The sequence below is a fragment of the Pipra filicauda genome, unplaced genomic scaffold (assembly GCF_003945595.2).
Source record: "Pipra filicauda isolate LSUMZ 115617 unplaced genomic scaffold, ASM394559v2 scaffold66_size7647185_pilon, whole genome shotgun sequence".
Taxonomy (NCBI): Eukaryota; Metazoa; Chordata; class Aves; order Passeriformes; family Pipridae; genus Pipra; species Pipra filicauda.
The window spans coordinates 5,052,917-5,075,076 of record NW_024104831.1 but is presented as its reverse complement, the minus strand read 5'-3'; positions in this window follow the sequence as shown (position 1 = coordinate 5,075,076).

Genomic DNA, 22,160 nt, shown 5'->3' with positions numbered 1-22,160 from the left:
ACTACCCAAATCTATGCAGACATGAGTCAGTCAGGGTAGTTCAGAGTGGCAGTGGGGTGATATAGGTTGTTGTGGCAGTCATCTCCACACTGGAGTAATCTAATGGCTGTCAAGCTCCTCCTGTCATTTCAGTAAAGGACATGTTTGAGAGGGTGCAATGCACTCAGCATCAGGCAAAGGTTACCCAGGGAGGCTGTGGAATCTTCCTCCTTGAAGATATTAAAAAGTTTGGCTCTAGGTGGTCCTGCTTGACCAGGTGTGGGACCAAATGACCTTCAGAGACCACTTCTAACCTCAGTCATTCTGTGATTCTGTGATACTAGGAAGGTAATGAAAGGTGGGTTAATCAGGAGGCTCGAGTTGGATTTGCAGTCTCTTCTGTAAGTTGTGGATACAAATAAAATAATTTCTTTTAAATATTATAGACAAGGGGGAGTCCATGATGGGATTAATAAAGAAAGGTGATATAGGTAAGGGGATGTCTCAAGGAAGTAATCTTAATGGAGCAGAGTGCAAGGGGAACTGCATTGATATGATAGAAGAAATAGCTAAGGCGTTACGCCTTTTCACTGTACTTCAAAATATTTGTGAAGAAAATATTTAAGGATCAAATTAACTGAAGAATTTTTTGCAGATGTATTATAATGACACTTGCATGACATAAGCAAAGCTGATTTACTAATTATTAACAACCCCGTTGCCTATTTTTCATGTATCCATACAGTAACACTGTATATCTGAAGTTCTTCTATTTTGAAGTTTTGCTTTTTCTAACATGAATAATTGCATACTGTATGGTAATGTGTCTACAGATGTTAGTCTGTACACCTTTTTATTCAGCTTGGCAAGCATAACTGTGACTATATGTTTAAAACAGGAGAATTTAAATAATAAGAAAAACACAGCTTGTTCATTTTTAACATTAGAATGTTGGTAATGACACAAAACTAGCTTGCTGTGTCGCCCCTTTGTGCCGGAGGCCTGATAGGATGCCATGATGAGCTTACTCTTTTAAGCCCAAGGGCTTAACATTAGCAGCATATGACAATTTTCTTATCAGACTCTGCTTTGCAAAGCACACAGGGAGGAGGGAGTGGACTGGATGCTGTCATGTGTGGGATGGGATGGTAATTAAGCAACACTGTTTGAGCATGGAGAGTGAAAAACCCAAAGGTTTCACTGTTAGGCTTCTTACATGATTGCAAAACATGCCAGTGCAAGGCTTTTTTGCCTTGCAATAAGAGACTTTTTATTTTTGAGGAAAAAAAAGCACAGTTATTAAACTCAGCGTGGAGACAATCTGAAACAGGATCTTCATCAATCAGATTAACTACTTTCCAAGATGAAAGTAGACGAGGCACAGTGTGAGCCTGAGAAGATATTTATCAAAACCCATATTAATAACCACTTTCAGCCCTCTCCTGACAGTTTCATCTTAGCTTCCATGTTTAACATTTGAGTATCATATGTTTTTGTCAGGATGAGACTGCTAAGAGCATCAATTAATTAATTCCTCTGAAGTATGGTTTGGAAAGGTAATAAAGTAACATTCCCTAAGGCCAGAACCAGTAATGGTAAGCAGCATTCTGGTGCTGTGCAATTCGTTACTTCAGAAAGAAATCAAAAGCACAGAATCGTTTCCACTTTTAAAAGCAGAATATATGCAATTTTATTTTAATAAAATTGCTGAGAGGGATCCATTTCTTAAAATAATATTTTAAAAGCAGATAAAGAATGTTGTTGCTTTTTATTTGTTTTATTTTAATAGAAAAAAAGTAGAATGCCTCTGACAAAATAAAAGGCAAAAGAGATGACTGAGATGTCTTAATACTGTTATTTATTTGTTATAATTATTATGATTTACCTTGTTATTTGGATCTTACTATTCTGTTCTGGAATTTTCAGAATTTTCTGGAATTTTCTGTGGTGTGAAGGATGCCTGCTGACAATACAGAGAAATTAACTCTCTTCTTGTTTCATCTAAAATTTTCCCTGGGAATTTCAAGTGTACCATAACTTGTCCATGTTTTCCCTGGTTAAAACTGGTGAGATTATTTTTTCTTTTACTCTACAAGAAAGGAGATGCTTTACCTTGTAATGGCAGAAGAAAAGCTAGGAAAAAGAGCCATTCAGTGACATAGGAAGACATCAAGATTGTCTTTTTCAGTATTTTGAAAATGAGAAGCAGAGAGTGGTTGAATTTGGATACCTTGCTTTAATCTTGCAAAATGTATGCACTCTTTTGCTTCCACATCCTTTTAGTCCCACCACAAACAAAGTAATACATCCATACAAAAGGTCATCTTACATATATGTAAGCTGTTGGCAATGGTAGCCTTTTCTCGATGCCTGTGGGGAATGTCAACCTGTATAATTATTGTGTCCTAACGACTGCATGAGCCAGATCAAAATATTCTGCTTACTGGTTACGAAACAAATGTCTCCATATTTTTTATATTAGTATATTATAGTCTGGTCTTGTCAGAGAATGAGATTCATGTGGTCATACTCTACAGCTTGTATGTGAAGTGTGTAAATGTGTGTCTGTAATATCTTTGCCTATCTATTCTAACTTCTGAATCCTTTGGAGTAGTTCTGAAGACATTTATGCTCATGAGAACTAACTGCTTGCCTCACAAGAGAGCTAGAGAGGCAATCAGTCACTGCAGAACAGGCTGAGAATAAGAAACTTGGTGAATTTTCTTTGATAAAGATCAACAAGGCAGGAATTTTCTTTCTTTTCTCTGAAAGAAGAGGTCAGAAAACCATTCCCAAATGTGAAATGCTCCTGACATCTTATAAAAACTATGTTGATTTATGTTCCTATTCTACATGTTAGGACTTCATCTGTACACTATCACTCAGGGACAACAGAGCTCTGAGTAGCATCATCTCGCTTCCCCAAGATTGGAGGCCAGTAGCCTGCAAGCTAGACCTCCCAACAGACAGTCCATCATCATTTCCGAAATTAACTTGTTTCTAAGGAATATGGCTTTTTGGCAAAAAATCATTAGGTAGTCAAATATCCATTAAAAAACCATTGCTTTTTACATGGTGAAGGCATAAATTTGACCTCTAACCTTCAAGGAAATGAAATTTTTCCTCCTACCAGGGAAGAATATTTATCTGCTTCATTTTTCACATCGGGAGTGAAAATGACTCAACCATCCCCTTTCTCCACTAGAAAACCAGCTTCTTAGATTTTATACAATCTGGAAGAAAGACAACCCACAAACCAACCAACCAACCATGACACTTGTATATAGCCGTAATTTTTTCACTTTCATTCTAACAATGCATGTGACCTGTCATCAGTAATATCTGGAGATCCATTCTGTAGATGTCTTATAGCACCATCCAGATAAGCTCAAAATATATTGCAGGGTCTGCAAAGAACTTGCTAAGTTCTGACTAATAAACAGCTGAGCAAAGTATTTGGCATTTGTAGCAGGAAACTCAGATCGGAAAAAATCACTTTGGCAAACAGGGCTTTGTGTCAATTCCCCTGACCATGGCCAGTCTTATGATCTAATGTAGAGGTTGCTTGTTCTTAGTCTTCTGAGAGTTATTCCAAAATAGCCTGTGGGGCCTCAGGTTGCTGATGTTTGTCAGCCTTTTTGGTGCCCTTGGGATGGGACTCTAGTAAATACAAGAAAGGGGAGAGGAAAGATTGGAAATAAAGTTTAAAGAATACAGAATTTTCTTACAGAAAAAGTTTGACTTACACTGTAGAGAAATTCCATTAATTTTTTTTCTGAACTGTTGACTGTTTCTACTTAGTTCTCTTTGATTATTATCTGATGTTGCTAAGGATTTATGCTTGATTGGTGAAAATGAAACAAATTTAAAATTTTTCAGATAAAATAAAAAATAGCCTCTAAATTTGGAGCTGGACTATGCTCATATACAAGGTCAGGAGTGAGGGACAGACACAAAGGTGTTCTCTGGCCCATCAGATGAACTTGTATGAATCAGATCCAAAGTCCTGTGGGATTCCTCTTTGCTCTTCTCTATGTATAAAATTGCTGTGGCTCTTTGCAGAAATATACAGGTCTGAAGGGGTTTGGTGCAAATTTTTTGTGCCACGATCTTTTCTAAAGCTTAAGGTAGTTATAAGTGAATTAGGGAGCATTTTCTGTGTAACACAAGGGGCCTTTGTAACAGAGTCATGAGAAGACTGTTTAGCAGACAGCCAGAACCACCAGCTGAGGTCCCTTGTTTGCATTTAGAGGTTACAGCTAGAGGGAGGATTATGGAATTGAAAGGTCTTAGGCACAGGAAGATTGAGTCTGTAAGTGCTGTAAAGAAAGATGAGAAAAATTCAGGAAACTGAGAGTTGAAATAAAACTAGTTTGTCTTATATTCTGGTTTGGCTTCAGAGAATTAAGGGTCTCTGCTAAACCTCATAGATTGTGGTTGAACTCTTAAGTATCAGAAGATCTACTATTACTTTCTTCCCTACTAGGATGATTGCTGTTGCTGGAGAAAGAAGGTGTACATCAAAGCAGAAAGATTAATGTGATTTAATACCATTATTCTAATCTGCAGTTCTTCAAATTGGTTATTTTCGTGTTTACAACTATGGAAAGTTAACATTTGGAAATGCACAACACTTCTTGCTAAGGTACGTAAAGAAATATCATCAAACTAAAATTACGTCTACATGCTAGGCTGACCCAAAGCTGTGTGACCATGATGAAAGCTAAATTTTCATAGGTAATCTTTGAGGCACTAAAATGAGTACATGCTCACCATCAATATAAAGAACTGGTGCAGAGTAAGAATACAATATACACCCTGAATATAGTTAACACCCTCAAGAGGCTTTTTGTTAAAAAAGCAACCTACAATTTCTGCTACAGCATCCTGGGACTCAGAGACCTTTTTAAACAAATATTTCTTTTCATGCAGTTTTGTGCTGTACTCCACGGGGTCACTGGGACAGGTCAAAAACATGATCAAAAATATCTTCTGTTTCTCCTGCTTTGAAAACATTTCCCTGCTGTTTGCTGACTATCAGTTCTGGTTGCTTTGTGTTACTCTTAAAGCCTGAAGACTGAAACTGTAGATCAGCAAAATGGTGTTAATCACACACAGACAGAAAATTTAAAAAAAAAATAAGAAAAATGAAGGGTTTCTGCAAGTCTCTTTTACTATTACTGAGATGTTGAGGTTATATGTGTATTACATGAATATGTATGTGGGTAGCAGCACGGTATTATCTAGTGGAGCCACAATACTTAACATACTGATGTCTTTATAGTCAGTGATTACAGTCTGATATGTCATAATTCCTGACCATAATAATGTAGGCTATAATTCTTTAGAATATCTGAATGGATTTATTGTGTTCCATTTTTCATCCTGTAGAGGTCCACTGACATTCAGAATCATTTGTGCAGAAGTGTTTGTATACTCTGTTGGCAGAAATATTTAGTTTGTGGTGATTTCAGTCCAGGTCAAGTTATAGAGTCTCTCTGTTTGGTATTTAAAGAAAATCTGTGAAGTTCTCTTCTGAGCATTATCATTCTGTCTGAGAACCTGCTGACTGAAAAAGAGAGTAATTTTGATGAGTCAAAATGTATTCTTCCTGGTAAAGTAGCTCTTTTCCAATGCTGTCTGAAGCCCAGGTTTTGAGTGACTCACTCATGGTGGCCATACTTTCAATAAATATTCTACTGACCTATTGTCATACTGAAACACATACTTTCTACAAGCAAGGGTTTGGTAGCTTCAATAATATATTCTGGCACAACTGACTGGTTGGTCTGGCTCTGAGATGACATCCAGAAACAGACCTTCAGTCTTTCCTTACATTTGCATGGAGCTGTTTTCAGTGTTCATGTCCTTGGGCAGACTCTTAGGTGGAAGAGAGTTTGTCTGGGATAACAGGACTGTCATTGTGGCTCACACAGGACTTTTTGGCAGCTTTTCTTTCTCTCCTGACTATCAAACTCCCATTTCTGCCTTTATTTTTATTTCATTTCTATTTTCAAGTTTACTTCTTTCCGTTAGTCCACTGCTCAGGATAGTCTATGTAATCCACCTGGCCCTACTGTGTTGCCGTATCACGACTCAAACAAGAAGAAATTGATGAGGTTTGTATTTGTATCATGCTTATTTTTAATAGCTAGATATGCCCTTTTTACTTCCCTATGGTTTTGAAAGCTCAAATGGAGTTTCTTTATCCTTTTGCTTCTAGTTTCCATACTAACCTATGGCAGTTGTGCTTGACCACTCCATGCTTAGAATGACAGGAATTTCTTTCCAAAATGACATAGCTTATGGTCTGCACATTGAAGTTTCATGTATTCATCTGTAAAAGTACAAAGAATCTCTTCGCTGCTGTCTCGCACAAGAACTGAAGATTGTCCTGTGCTTTTGGAGAAACAATTTCCTGTTGTTTACTTTTGTCAGTAAATAATCTATGCCCAGAGAGGAATAGAATTTTTGAAAAATGGGAACTTATGGACATATTGTCAGCAATGAAAATAAAACAATTTAATTGTAATACCCAATCTAAAAGACCCATGAACCCTATAATTCTCTAAAAACCAATTATTTTATTAGTGAACTTTTGAGAAAAACTCACTGATTACATTTCCTGCCAGAATCAATAACAAGGAATAAAATGGAATGTCCCAGCTGGTCATTAGAAATTGTATTCCTATCAGTTAAAGTGTTGGAATTACTGTATATCTGTATTTTTAGACAAGCTTTTGGTCTCTGCTAAACAAACTTTAAAAGTAGCAGGAGACCACTACTGATGTATCCTGGCTAAAACATTTCACCTGAAGGAATAAGCCCATGCTCTTTGGACCCAGAATTATAATGCCATCTGGCAGATATTATTTCAGCACCAAGTTCTTAATGAGATAAGGTCGAGCCAAACATGGATTCAGGGTACAGAAGGGTTTAATAATCTTTTATTCATTATAGTGAACATTTGCATATACTTTATGAGAACAGATATTACAAGAAACATTTCACCTTCTAGCATTCCTTAAAATATTGTGACATACCTCTTTCTAAAACATCTATAGTACTTTTTTTCTTTCTTTTTTTCCCCTATATTTAGGTTCTTGTACTTATGTATTGGGATTCAGATTTATGTTAAAATAATTGCATTACATCACACATAGCTAAATACATTTTAAAATCCAAGACAAGTAATAGTGGAATACTGTAGATCCAACATGCTCATTTCCAATCAATGTGAGCTAAAACAGTCAGATGTTGGAAAATTTCAACTCTGAAGTACAGCTATGCTTTGTGTCATGGAATTTGGTGTATTGTTATAAGCAGACAAAGGTACAGTTTGATTTCTAGGGATGCATATTCATGCACACATCGAAGTCAGTAGTCTGCTCAAACCAAGATGGCCAGCCAGTGTAGCATTGCTAAGGTACAGCAGTTCTTTTACACCATGTCACACAAGGAATGGTACTACTAGCAATGTCTGCTTGCTCTCAATTTCTTAGCCATGATAAAGGCTGAGAGCAGTCTTCAGTTCAATTTCAGATGACAAAAAGAGATTTAAACAAAATATCTTGTGCAGGCATATCATGGATGCTGCCTAATGTAGCCATGAGGATTTTCATTACCCATATAATGGAAAGGTCCTAGTTAAGATCTATCTTGCCTTGGTTATATGTAATGAATCTGCCCATATTTGAATTAATTGTGTAAGCCCCACTAGAGTCAAAGGAGATATAGTCAATATAGTCAATGGCGTTTAGATAGCAGTTCATCTTGTCCTAAATTTGATTGGATGTATTGTTCTTTAAACTTCAGTAATTGTAACGATTATCTCCTTAAGACTATAATGGAGTTCTGAGTGTAAGTCTGCTGTAGCCAGGCTGCATGGTAGACACCTAGAGTAAGAACTTCCTGCTCTCTGCTGTACTTCAACACTATGAAATTTGGTCAAAATACTGGTGACTTAAAGAAAATCCGATACAAGAAGAATATTCAGGTTATGAAAAACTTCACAGAGCAGTACTATATCATGGCAGCTCCATCTGCCTAAATAAGAAACAGCCTTGGAAGAAAAGAAGAGATCTCTGCTTGCTCTTTTTGGATTTGTGGAGAAGCCCAAAAGATCCTTTTCTGTCCATAATTTCATATGGTTGTTCAGGCTAGATATTTATCCTCATATCTGAAGGAACTTTGGCCACTGTCTGAGTGTTTCCTAGTTGTCTTATTCAGAACAAATAACATAACAATGTAACCAGCTCAGTCGGTCACTCACAGCTCCTTCATTATCCCTTGCTGCTGACTTGCCTTTTCATTTTGTGTTATCTTCAAAAATTCTGAATTTACAGAGCCCAAAGGATTTACTGTAATCACCTAATAAGCCCTCCTGACAGGTTGGGCCATGAGATTTCCCTGAACATAACTGCTTTAACCTGGACCACATCTTGATTTAAAAATTGGCAAAAAAAATATATCACTGTCATCAATAAATAATTCTAGCTCAAACCTTCCCCCTCATTTCCCATATGAACTCTTCTAGCCTTTATAGTGATCTAAGTAGTGTGCTAGAACAAAAAACTGTCTATTATCATGTTTTTTTACCTTTAGCATGTAATTATAGATGGAACAAGATTAGCAAGGGCTTTCCTACTGACTAGATATGCAGAGTAGCTGGCAGAATGTAGTGTCCTTTTACAAGTGGTCTTATTGGAGATGATTATGTCAGATAAACGATTAAATGTTTATCAGGGTGGGTGCTTGGGTCTCTGTTTCTTGTTTCTCAAGGGTATACGGTGAGCATTGGGTCAGTCTTTAAGTGGCTGACCCAATGGGTTATTTATATAGAATGTCACAGTGATAAAGAAAGGATATGATAGATCTTATTTCCATAGCCAGGATACTCAGTTTGGATATAATAATGTCCTTGTCTGCATTGGTCAAAGGAGGATCTTAAACTAAAGGACACGTGTATGCAGGTAACCGCACAACTACTGAGCTATGTTGTGATAAAAATTCTAAAGTACCTAAAGACCCTTTCCAAGGCAAATTAATTCCTGCTGTGTTAATTTAAAAAGTTTTAGTTAGGAGAAATAACATTTTCTCCCAGAATAATGGCTCTTGAAAAAAATTTAATCTGTTACTTTCAAGCTATCACTATTGATAACAATCCCCTCTTTACACAGAAAAAAATGAGTTGTTCTTCTGTTATTGTCTTGGTCTTGTTTCTCCTCAGAGGGGGTATAAGGAGGCAGACAGGGCAGAATTATTTTTTATTTTCCAGTCACTTCTCACAGACATGTAATATATTTGAAATTCATAATTCCTTGTCTCTTTTCTATTTTTAGTGGCAAAACAATTGTATTCTTCCTTTAAACTAAATTCAAGATAATTAATTCTTGGCAGAATATAAGATGACAAGTTTATGATTAGAAGCATAATGGCAACCTACATGATTGTCAAGTAATGATTTCCTGTCCCAAATTTTTCAATGTCTGTTGATATTTTCCCTTTTGGGGAAAAGCTTAATATTCAAAACTCCTACTGGAAATACTTGTACAGTTATAGGCTGATGCTGGCACTATATAAAGATGTGGGGCCACCGTTTGTCTCAAAACACTTTTGATTTGGGAAGACAATGGATTCACAAGCCTACAGGGACAGCAGTGTGCTAAAGCACGTGTAGTTATGTGCAAATATAGGTCATATTTCTATGCCATATTTTACTTGGTATATACATTTCCTCAATGTCCAGGCATCACTTTTCATTGCCTTAAAAAAAAAATCTTAATACTCACATTACCACACAATTAGGTATCATGTTGAGATTTAGGGGAATAAATGATAGTAACTTTTCAGATTCTTTTTATAGGGAACACCTGGGAAGACCACAGCTACAATTTATCTCCCTGCCAGCTTTTGCTTCATGCTGCCTCGGTAAAACTTGCCTGCCAGTGGGGTACTCATGAGGGAAGGGACATTGCAGACTTCCATGCAGTGGAAGCAAAAGAAGCACAAAAAAAAGGCACAAAAGCACCTGCTTTTGTTGCCATGTTTCTGGCTGTGGGGAACGGGACAAAGAGAGGTGCAGTGTCAGCAAGTCAGCACTGGCCTCCTGTGAACAGGCCTTAGACCTTTCATGGTCACCATGTTCAGGGAAATGCTATCAAGTAGATTAGGCTGAATGCAGAGTTGTGTCTGCTGCACTGAAACCTCAAAAGTTTGACTTTCTGTCATTCTCTCTCATCCCCTGGACCTGATAAAAACTTATTTGACCACTCTAATACCTTCACAGGAAGTGCTGTGATTCTTTGGAATTTTCTGTCCCACAGAAATGAGTCTTTCTTAACTTTTGAGATTACGTTGATTTGGAAAGAACAGTATTTAATATCTTGATTTCAGACTGTGGATACTTTTAGCGAAGATTTCAGTGAGATTGGCTAATATGCTGTTGCTGATGGTGTGCATGTTACACCGTAGCATACTTGCATGCTGTCATTCCCTTTGCTCTCCATCCCTCCAAGATATTTCTAGCACTGTAATATGTCCCAGGTAGAGATTTCTATTATTCCAAAGGTTTGGTTTCATAAGAAAAACTCAAAGGAGTTCTTAAACTCTGTGTAAAGAAGGGTAGACATTATACCCCTCAACATCACTGCTGAAGAAGTATATCACAAAATAAAGTTTCCAGATGAACCTCAGATAAATTTCAGTTGCTACTCAATTTAATTTTTTCCATGCTTATAGTTAAAGGTAATTTTTGTGTTTTTCAAGTTAGTCTTTGTTGGTACATGGTATTAAAACCCAAATATTTTTACTTTATTTTAGCCTTAAATTTGCCTTGGTTTACCTTCTCTTTTCTCTCAGTTGTCCCTTTTCATGCGTCTGATCTGTTTTCATTCTATATAAGCAGTTCTAGGTGAGCTGACAGACCTCTCTGGAGCAGACAAAACTGCAGCTGAATCTTTGAGGTTTATTGCTTTCTGCTTTTAATGAGGTGGTGGTGGTACTGGGCAGCCTGGAGAAGCTGGGGCAGACATCTTCAGCTATCTGTCTTTGCTGAGAAGATATGAGAGGGGAGCATTGGTAGGAAGTACACATACAGGGCTCAGCTTTCAACTGTGGTGGTGAGTTCTGGGACAAAATGGATGCTGAGATTAAGGGCAGAAAAAGTAGTATAAAACGAAAAATATGTAGACCCTTGCTACCCATATTGATCATGAGAAGAGTTTTTGTGCTGTGTGACTTTCCAATATATTATCTGAATTAATAAATAGTGGAGGAAAGATGTGAAAAGATATATTGACATGATGTTCCCCATTTCTGTGCTAGAAGACAAAACAGTGGCTATATTAACCCTGCATAAGAGTGGAGAAGAGTTCCAGAGTAAATCAGAGAGTAAAAGAACAATAAAGAAACAGCAGAAGCTTTTGGGAATTAAAATGACAATACTTGGTAAAAGAGAAAGCAAACAGTGAGAGATCATTAATATGTGGTGAAATATCCTGTCACAGTATACTGTACAGTTAACCTTTCTGAACCACTGGAGGTTTATTCTAGTTGGTTAAATTTGAATCATTTAGCAAAGCTTAGAGATCAAATAACTAACATTACCATTGAATACCATTTATAAACATCAAACTCAAAAAGACTTCAAAGTCTTTTCAAATTTGTGACATTTTACCCTTTTGCCACTGCTTTCAAAACGTGTCAACATACCCATTAGTATCAGCTGAATCTTACCTGGTTGATTTTTCTTTTTCTGGGTATGCTTTAAAAATTCTGCTTCTGTTGATTTTACCTTCATTAATATTTTTGTGGTCTCAGCTGTCATAACCTGAGCAAATTTCAGGCATTCTCTGCTTAGTCATTTATATACCTCAAACTTGAATACCAGAGGTTCACATTGGCAATAACTAACCAGTCCCCTGAAACTGGTAATACTAATAGGCACATTTTAGTTATGCAAAATTGAATATTTTTTGCTTTTTGCTGTGTTATCCATGACATGTTAGAACTTCAGACTAATGTGGTGACCTTCACCTTTAGCTCCTGAAGAGAGTATTTTAAAGTGTAATAAGCAGCTATTTCTTGATATTAAAAGAAAACTGAGTACTGTGTTTGGTATATGTACAGATATAATCTTTTATATATGCACTAAATTTCAAAACCATTATTTAACAGTTTGATAGAATAATCTATAACTTTATATCCCTGCAGATTCTGACCTGACTTTACTGTGACCATCCAGAGCAGCAACAGCAGAATGTCAGTGATCATGGGCGGTGTTGCAGTGTTATAATGATGTCTTCATATGGTTAGCTGACTTTCAGTTCTCCAGCCAATGAAACAGACATTATGCATTCAAGCAGGATTACACATCTAGAGGTCTAGGCAATATTTACAAGGGCTCAGACTTATTTTCTTATAGCAACTGTAACTGAGAGGATTACTAAAGCACTGAGTTGGTGTTAGAAGACTAGGATTTATTCCTTACTGCCTGTATCACTTTGGGCAACTTAATCTCCTAGTGCTTCAATTCTCTGCTCAGAAATGGGGACAATAATGTTTCTTACCTTACAGGTATTTCAGACGTATACACTGCAAAAAAGAAACAATGAGTGCCTGTAGTGGGTGACTCTGTTAAGGGGCACTCAGGTGCTCACCTGTAGGCTGACAGGGAGTCATGATAGGTGTGCTGCCTTCTGGGAGCTAAGGTCTGAGATGCTGCCAAGAGGGTGCCACTGCTTGTCAAGAGCAGAGACCTACTATCCATTGCTACCCTTTCATGTGGGAACAAATGGAATGACAGCCAGAACCCAGACAGAATCAAGGAAGGATACAAAGCTTTGGGTATGCAAGCAAAGTGTTGGTGCCCGAGTTGTCTCTTCTTCCATTTTACCAGTTAGAGAAAAAGGTGCAGCCAGAAATAGATATATTGTGCAAATCAACTTCTGGCTGATGCTGTCTTGAGGGTTTTGGATTTTATGACAAGAGAACATTTTTGATGACTAAAACATACAAGGGAGAGTTTGGATACATTTGTCTAGAAGAGGCAAGGGCATCTTTGGCGGTAGTACGACCTACTTGATGAGGTGGGCTTTAAATGGAAGGACTTGGGGGGCAGAGTACAAAGTGGTAATGCTCATGCCATTGCAACCAACCTGGGAATAATCCAGGCCAGCCAGAGCAGTGACAAATGTCCCTTAGTTGCCTCCCAAGATGAACAACAGAAGACCAGTCACCTCAAGTGTATGTATACCAATGCACACAGCCTGGGAACAAGCAGGAGGAGCTGGAGCTCCTTGTCTAGTCAGAAATGTATGATATCATTAAAATAACTGAAACACGACTGGAGGATCATGATGGATGGATATAAACTGCTTCATGAAGGCAGGCTGGAATGAAGAGGATGAGGAGTCGTGATCTATGTTAAGGAGAACTCTGAATGTATAGAAGTCAAATATGGCAATTGTGGGAGTCCTATCAAATGTCTCTGAATCAGAGGGATTGTCTCCAAGGGGGATCTTGCAGTAGAAATCTGCTACCCATCTCCAAAACAAGATGATAAGGCCAATGAAACAATATTTGGGTAACTTAAGTAAGCTTCGAGTCAGTGAAACCTGGTTCTTATGAGTGATTTCAACTAATCAAGATGTTTGTTAGAAGAAAAATACAGCAGCCCAGACCTCATTCATCAATATTCTGGAATGCATAGAGGATTACTTCCTCATACAAATGCTAAATATGCCAACCAGGAACGAGGTACTGCTGGGCTTGCCTCTCACAAACCAAGAAAATCTGCTTTGAAATATCTCAGTTCCTGATAGCCTTGGCTGCACATTAGTGTGGATTTTGGGATCCTACTGCGCACACTGAAGGTTAGTACCAAGAAAAAATTTTAGATTTTAGAAGCAGAGCTCAGTTGGGAATGATTCCATGGGAAGCATCCATGGACGATAAAGGAGCTAGCGAGTGCTGGGAGTTTTTCAAGAATGCTCTCCTGAAAGCACAAAACAGTTCATCCCCTTTAACTATAAGGGAAGTAAATGGAGCAAGACACTCCATTTATGCCTCTGCTTGTTATTTACGCACCTGAAGAATTCTTTTTTGTAGTTTTTGACATCTCTGGCCAATTTCAATTCTAGCTGATCTTTTACTTTTCTGTGTCTCTTCACAGCCTGGTTATGTCCTTGTAGTTCTCAATGGGTATTCATCCACTTTTCCATCTCTGCTACACTTCTCTTGGTTTTGAGCAGACTCAGAAGCTCACAGATGAGTCACTGGTGTGAACAGTGTCCTGATGCAGCAAAGAAAGTCAACAAGATGCTGGGCTGCTTCAATAAGGACTTCACCAACAGAGTTAAAGAAGTCATTGTCCCATTCTACTCAGGCTTGTTAGGCCACACCTGGAATACTATGTACAGTTTTGGCCCCCGTTACATCAAAAAGATATGAGTATGCTGGAGAGGGTCCAGAAGAGATCCACAAAGATGATCAAAGGACCAGGAAGCCTGATGTATGATGAAAGGCTGGGAGAGTTTCATTTGTTCAGCCTTTAGAAAAAAAGGTTTAGGGGAAAACTTATCTACATGTTCCAGTTTTTAAAGGGTGGCTATAAAGCAGGTGGAGACTCCATTTTTACAAGCAATCACACGGGAAAAACAAGGGGAATGTGTACAAGGTACTCCTAGGGACACAAGAAGAAATTTTTTTCATTATGAGAACAGTCAACCATTGGAATAATCTCCACAGGGAAGTGGAGGTTTCCACAACACTGGACACTTGAAGATCCAGCTGATAGGGTACTGGGTCATGTTGTCTAGACTATGCTTTTGCCAAGAAAGGTTGCATCAGATTATCCTTGAGGTCTCTTCCAATTTGGTATTTTATGATTCTATGATGTACATGTCAGTACAGCTTTTATTTCACCTTGAACTAGGAATTACCTTGTAAGTCTGATGTATATCAATATTTTTAAGGACTGGCTTGAAAAGATGCACAGATATTTTGGAAAAGACATATTTGGAACTGAGCATCCCAACAGTCATTTTGTTGGCTGTTTTGTATTTCTTCTTAATATGATTATATTTTTGAGTTTACTGACACTAGGACAATTAATACTTACCCAATCAAAACTCCTCCAGAAGTCAGTGGGAGTTTTGCTTAAGCTCATAGTGAGTGGAAGTTGTTACTGGAGCTTGTGTTATTTATTTTTCCTTCAATTTTTTTTCTGCTCATTTTCCAGTCAAAATGAATGAGTTTATAGAGGGATAGAAATATTAAGAAACATATAAAGAAGATTTAAGTGTATCCAGACTTTGTGTTTTAGGGACGCAACTACCCAGCAGAAGAAATTTGCAACCTCAGTATGCTGCACACTAAGGAGGTCAAAATGTTGCCTTCCTTTAGTGATTTTGAGATGTCCCCACACTGGAAGGCACATTTTACCTGCTTGGATGTTCACTGACAAAAGATTGTTGCAGATATGGAAGATTTGATTAAGTTCCCTAATAATCAAAAGAAAAAAACAACCATCCCCCCTAAAACACCCAAAATACTTTATTTAAAAATGAAAGAAGAAAGATTAGCTCCTGAATATATCAAAATACGCTAGTCCATACATCTGTTTTCTTTCCCTCATATAAACAAGAGGCTGAGCATAAAGTCTAATTTAAAGTCTTCTAACCAGTCCTTTGGTTGTTCCAATACTCAACGTACACAATGTAAGTATGGCAAACGTGTTCTTTCGAGTAAGACCCAGGGAACTTAATGCAACACCTAGAAATGTAAGTGCCACTAGCCATGAAACCTGTGTAGTTAGTCAAACTAGAGAATTCAAGAACTGTGGATGTTTTGTAATTAGCTTTGTTTTCTGGAAGAGGAGACTGTAACATGTACAAGGGAAGGGGACTTCAGACTAATATCCACATATAATTACTGTCCACATAAATTATTTAGCAGTAAAATATGTTCCCAGTAGTTTTTCAGGTCATTTAAAGCAAATTAATGAAGCAGATGTAACAAAGAAAATAATAAACCAAGTTAAGCTGACACACTGGCAACAAGAAGACTCTCATCCATTTGATACACAACCATTGTTTTGTGACTAAAGCAAGACCGAGACAGAGTAATAAATATGTGCATTATTATAACAGTAGAAAAACTTTCTCACTTCCGTGCTCAATCTTTTTCCCTTTATTACTTTGATTTTCTTCTGCTGCTAACGTAGTTTGTCTTTCAGATCAGTTGAGCTCCAGTTCCCTGTTATGATATGACTTGCTCCCAGACACTGAGCTTGTAGGTGACCTGGAATTTCTTGAGTGAAATAGCAGATTTATCTCTGCAACATTCAGAGACTGTACATGTTGTTAAGCTGGAGGCAAAGGAGAACTTCTAGAATAAATTTCATCGCAGACTATGACATTATGAACAGATCTATGCATGCTTAAGTTGCTTGAAGCCGTTTTAAGATTTTGGCTAGCAGGCAGATGTAAACCGCAGAAGGTGACAAATGCTTTCCTTTCATCGGCTCTAAGTTGGCTGCCCTTTAAGGCCACCAGGAAGCCAGGTCTGAAGACAGAACATTATTCAGTCTCAGGAAATGATGAAGAGCTGCATTTCTAGTCGCCATCTGGTGGTTTCCTGTACAATGGCAAGTAATTTGGGAAAGAATCTCTTGTGATGTCATGAGATTATTTTTAAGGAACCAAGTGCAATAAACATCGATGTGAGCATTTCATTAGCACCCCAAGATGGTGTGTGTCACTAGGCATGTAAGAATAGGAACCACTAACCGATCCTAAAATTTATTTTTGAATGTATGTATTGCAAAGACCTTGCTCTAACTGAGAATTTCTCTCCTTGTTCACTCTTTAAGTACTTGGTAGCAATAGACAAATCGCAGCATATCCACTGCTGTCTGAGAGAACACAGTTTTCTGACAAGCCCTACTTTGGTGATCACTTTGAAGTATTTTTCAACATATTGCTTAAATTATTTTTTTTTTTGCTCCATTTTATGGAACCTTTTTCTGATTTTTTCAGGTGTTGGCATGAGCGCTTAAGATCAGTTCTCTTACATTTGCATTTACTTGAGTGAATAATAGTGCACAGTATTTTACGGCCCTTCATCTCTTGTCAGGAAGTGTCTTAAAAGCAGAAAGGACTTTACATGGAGATTACCTTCTCTGTTGGTGTTGAATAGGACAGACACATTTCTAGTCTTGAAGAGCATGATGAAGCCAAATGGCCATTGAAAAGCCTCTTTTCATAAGGCAGATTGTTAGGCTGAGTTATGCAATGAAAAAATCCAGAGCATAATCACCAGCTGAATTTTTTACTGGACCTTCCATCCTTCAGGAAAGATTGAGATCTTGATATGGAAGAAAGTGGTTCATCACCAGCCAGTAACTAGAGGAAGAGGCTGGTGAGCCATAGCTACATTCTTGATTTACAGTCAATGTAGGTAGAATAGGGCTTCTTTGTCTAGTAGAGAGGTTGTGGGAAACCTGGAGGGGAGGCAAGGGACTAACCAGCAAGGTTAGAGATTTGGAGTAACAGTAAGATAGATGTGATAGGACTGTGTGGGATAACACACACTAAACTGGGAGAGTTTAGATAAAGTCTGAATTCAAGGCAAAAGTTAAGCAGTGGGATAATAATAAAAATATGATGCTAAACCACATTTAACCAGTCCTGAGTAGGGAGTAGCAGCAACCATAGAGAAAGCAAAACCACCCAACTGCAACCTGCCAAAGAGCATAGTTTGTTCAGATATTGCCAGTTATCATTTTAGACTGAAAAAACATTTTTGGACACATTGTTCTGCCTTGCAGGTATCGGTACTCTTATACAGCAAAGAAGACTGTGAGTGAGCACAGTATCTGAATGTGAGAATGAGGGGAGTTTTATGGCATTTTGGGGGTGAATTTGGTTGTTTGTAGTTAAACAGCTCAGACAGTTTATTGTCCAAATATTTTTGCATATAATTTCTACAAGATTCTATCAGTGTAAGAAGTGGAGCAAATAGAAAAAACCTACATACACATAATAGAACTGTGTGTCTCTTTCTTGACATCTGTTATCACAAATAACGAAAAGCTTTTGAAAACAGAAATATTTACAATATAACAGAGAAATTTATTCTTTACATAGGCAGGCATTCTGTATAGTGTCAATATACAACAGGCTTGATATGGTTTCAGTAGAATAAAGGTATATTATTTAATGATTTTTCTGCTTGCTCCTTTTGCATCCTAGCATACTTTTCCCTTGAAATAATTTTCAGTCATAATTTATTGAGAGTTCTAATAATCTTTTGCTCTTTCACACTGATTCTAACAGGGTTCTGACCTGAATTCTCATGTGTTCCACATCATTTCCTTCTGGAGATTACCAGGCCAAGCCGAAGAGTAAATGAGTTGTAAGGTCAAGAGTTTCTCACTGTGAGACAACTGCTGAATTCCTGGTAGCTATGATTGCATCTTTCTATTACACCTTAATCACTATTTGACAAATTTCAAACAGAGATTGATAAATTAATGTGACTTATATTAATTAAGGCAATATGTTGCTTCACTACATGAATATTAAAAATACACAGATCCTGAAAACAGTAAATATATCTTAAATGGATGGTAATATGATGGAGTTTTAATCATGGATGGCTTAGAAAGATACAATCTCTTATCAGATATTATATATTATTATATATATTATCAGATATAATATTTCTGATTCAAGAGTGGCTACATAAAAGAAAAATAGATTTGAAATTGATATTGTTAGGTTTTTGTTTGTTTGTTTAGTTGGGTTTTTTTTTGTTGTTTTTAATCTCCAAATAGGGCTTTTGAGCCTTTAGAAAAAAAAAAATTAAAAATCACAGAGGGGAATTTAATGATTTCAAAAATTTTACTATAAAATGTTTTTAAAAAGCAATGACTTTTGTTCTTTTTACTCATTTATTACACTACTAACAGTGGAATGTAGTCAATGTGAATAGGTATGTTCTCTCCAGAACATTTGTGCTGAACAGTCCAGGAACCAAAGAATCAGATTTATAACTCTCCTACACACATTATTTCTGGTATTTCTACTAACCTGAATCAATGATATCACCTTTTTAGTAGCAGAATCTATCCTAAAATCAGTAGTAGAGTTTTGTCTCACTAAGCTTCTTTTTGTTGACTTGAACCATTCTTTGTACATAAGGAAACACCCAGACCAATACATTTCAACCTGCAGAGCTTCAGTGATGTTATGTGAAGACACACAAAGTTATACAGCAGTTGGAAAGACAGGGAAAAGTCTAATATTTGCAGGCCACTCTGAAAGATTAGGTATTCATCTAACATTCAGATTTGGCAGTAAAAACAGAACAAGGCTCTGACCGTGCCTCTGTAACATTAGGAGGGGAGTATAATTACTCTTTCATCACTCAGTATAGGAAATGTACCTTAAAATACTTGCATGTTCATTTGCCAGTCAAAGCTATGCTTTATATTAAGGCCGAAGTCTTAATTGATTCAGTTTTTCAAATCGCACGATCAGACAGGAAAATTTTTGTTGTTTCCATCTTGTAGATACAGAAGGTTATATATAATCCCTACCCAAATTCTCATGGCCTTATGTAGGAATAGAAGGGATGTGTTGTCTGGTAGGCCTTCCTTTTTCAAGCGGGATAAACACTATATTTTCTAGAGATTAATGGAAAGCAACCACTTTAATGAAAGCTACTTTTTCTATAATAAGTGAAGTTTATTCAAAGCACAGGACAATAAGCAGATCTTAGTTTATAACATTACTGAAACAAATAGCTATAAATATTAATTTCTAAGGTAAAATTTTGTTGAGTTTAAATCAAGATAAACAAGTGATGTCCTTAATGCTGTCAGACTTGAAAATCCAATGAACTGGTGAAGTAGTTCCACTGGCAATATACACTATAATATCAATTTTCATTCAAGCTTTCTGTAATCCATGTTTGCTTTAGAGATTATAGAGATAGTTGATGTGGGAATCAAGCCCCAGGTATAGGTCAGATGATGATTTAAGTTGCTAAACCTTTGTATCTCTCTATCAAATCCTTCAGTAATATGTGAACTCAAACATCTATAGGTTCTAGTACAGCAGTTGAAAATTAATCCTTAAAATAGGTGCATCTAAAATTGACTTTCATATAAATGTAGAAGTGGAGTTTGTGTGTAGATATGAATATGTTTTCAGTCATTAGAATTTACAGAACATCCCACTTAGAACCAATCTGGAAATCGAGAATGTAGGGTACAGTTGGAGGAAGTTAGTTATTGAAATGATATACATGTTTCAAAATTACTAAAATGTGTTGATGAGACAAAGGATAGGGGAGGGATATAGAGGAAGAGAAAAATAGGGTGTCTAATTCAAAGGCAGATGACTAATACAATGTCCTCCATTCCAAAAGTAAAAATATATGGGATTATTTTAGGATTTGCAAATAAGGACCAACAAATAGACATGTGCTATGGTGCCTATTATCTAAGATAAAAGCTCCATTCACATTCTCACCTTGGATTCAAACCAAACTTAAAATACTTTCTTCGTTTCTCAAGAAAGGCCAGTTGACCACATTAAATGATGAAACTCAAAGTATTTCTCCTAACTGTATTTTGATGCTAGATATATTTTTTCCTAGATTCTGCATGTTATCTCTATCATAAAAGTTTATCAGTCAAATTGCAATTTTCATGTCTGTTTCATAAAAGATTTCATGTCTAGCATAGTATGAAGCGAAATCTTACTGAGAGGGATTCAGGACTGCAGTGGTTGGAGCAGTTTGGTATCTCACTGTTTGTTACTCTGGGGTATGCTTAAACTGCATATGTAACTTGGATCAGAGCTCTAGGAATTTCCCTGCTGAAATAGCCTTCCAAACATAGGTCTCCTTGACACAGGAAATGCAGAGAGAAAACCAGTTGAAGGTATTTACAGAGGGATTTACAAATATCTGATAAATGCTATTAGTGCTTCTGCTGCAAAGTGACTGTGTTTGCCATGTTTGCTGTCTTAGGTGGCTCAGCTAACAAACTGCTGAGAGATTCTGCAATCAGTGAGGGATGAATAGTCATTCAGAGGAAGCTGGAAAAGAGTTGAGAGGCTGCGAGGAGGATTTTGGGGTTTCACAACATTACATTGTTTACTTAGAGAGTACTAATAATTCTGTATTCAGTGCTGTCAGCTCCTTTAGTAAAGTGTTAAACCTCATTGCCATATGCATACCACAAAGACTAGTTTTCTGCTCCAAGATAACAAAAAATGCTTTTAAACTCTACAGAAACTATGTTTACTTTTTAAAACATGATCAGTCAAGGTAACAACTTGTGATGGGGAGGGCTGAGTAGTGGTGAAGTATTGGAGAAATCCTGTTTTTCAAAAGACAGTGTAGGTAGTAACACTGAAATCCTAGAAAATAGGAAGGAGGACTGGCCCAAAAATACTATTAGACTGATTTTTGTATGGCAGGAATGGAATCATATAATACTAAACTATCAACATTCTCTGTAGGTGTCATGTAGATGATGCCTTCCTGGGCTGAATTTGAGACAAGGATGAAAAGCGCTCATGACCTGTTCTAGTTTCTTAACAATGCAAACAGAAAGTTTACGAAGGACTGAACCTAGACACAACACATCTTTTTAGTTTCCCCACTTGTGAATACTGCAGCCAGCACGGAGTCCACATTGTGCATGTAAAAATAATATTTCAACAAAGTCAGCATTTGGACAACTGAATGTAGTCTGAGTCCTGATGTAGTTTGGAAAGAGGTGCTAGTGCTATGATGGTTGTAGTATAAGACACAATAACTTTTCCCTGTATAAGATGCACAATAGAAACATTCTTAAATTCTTAAGTTACTTTTCCTTTTTCCAGATGATAGAGTGCTGCACTGTGTTGTTATCAATGTGCAGAGACTGAAATTGCATTGGCTTGTTTTTGCTCCTGTGTTTCATACTGCTGTCTAAATTGCTTTCCACTATCTCTCCTGTCTTGACTGTCTAGATTTCTTTCTGCTTGGAAAATTTATGGTTCATGTTATTTTGTCTCCATCTAATTGTATTACCTCTAATTTTTTTTTTTTCTCCTTTTCCATTGTGTCCTGTTCACATTTCAAAATCTTTTACACTTTTTTTTTTCCCCTACAGTCTCATC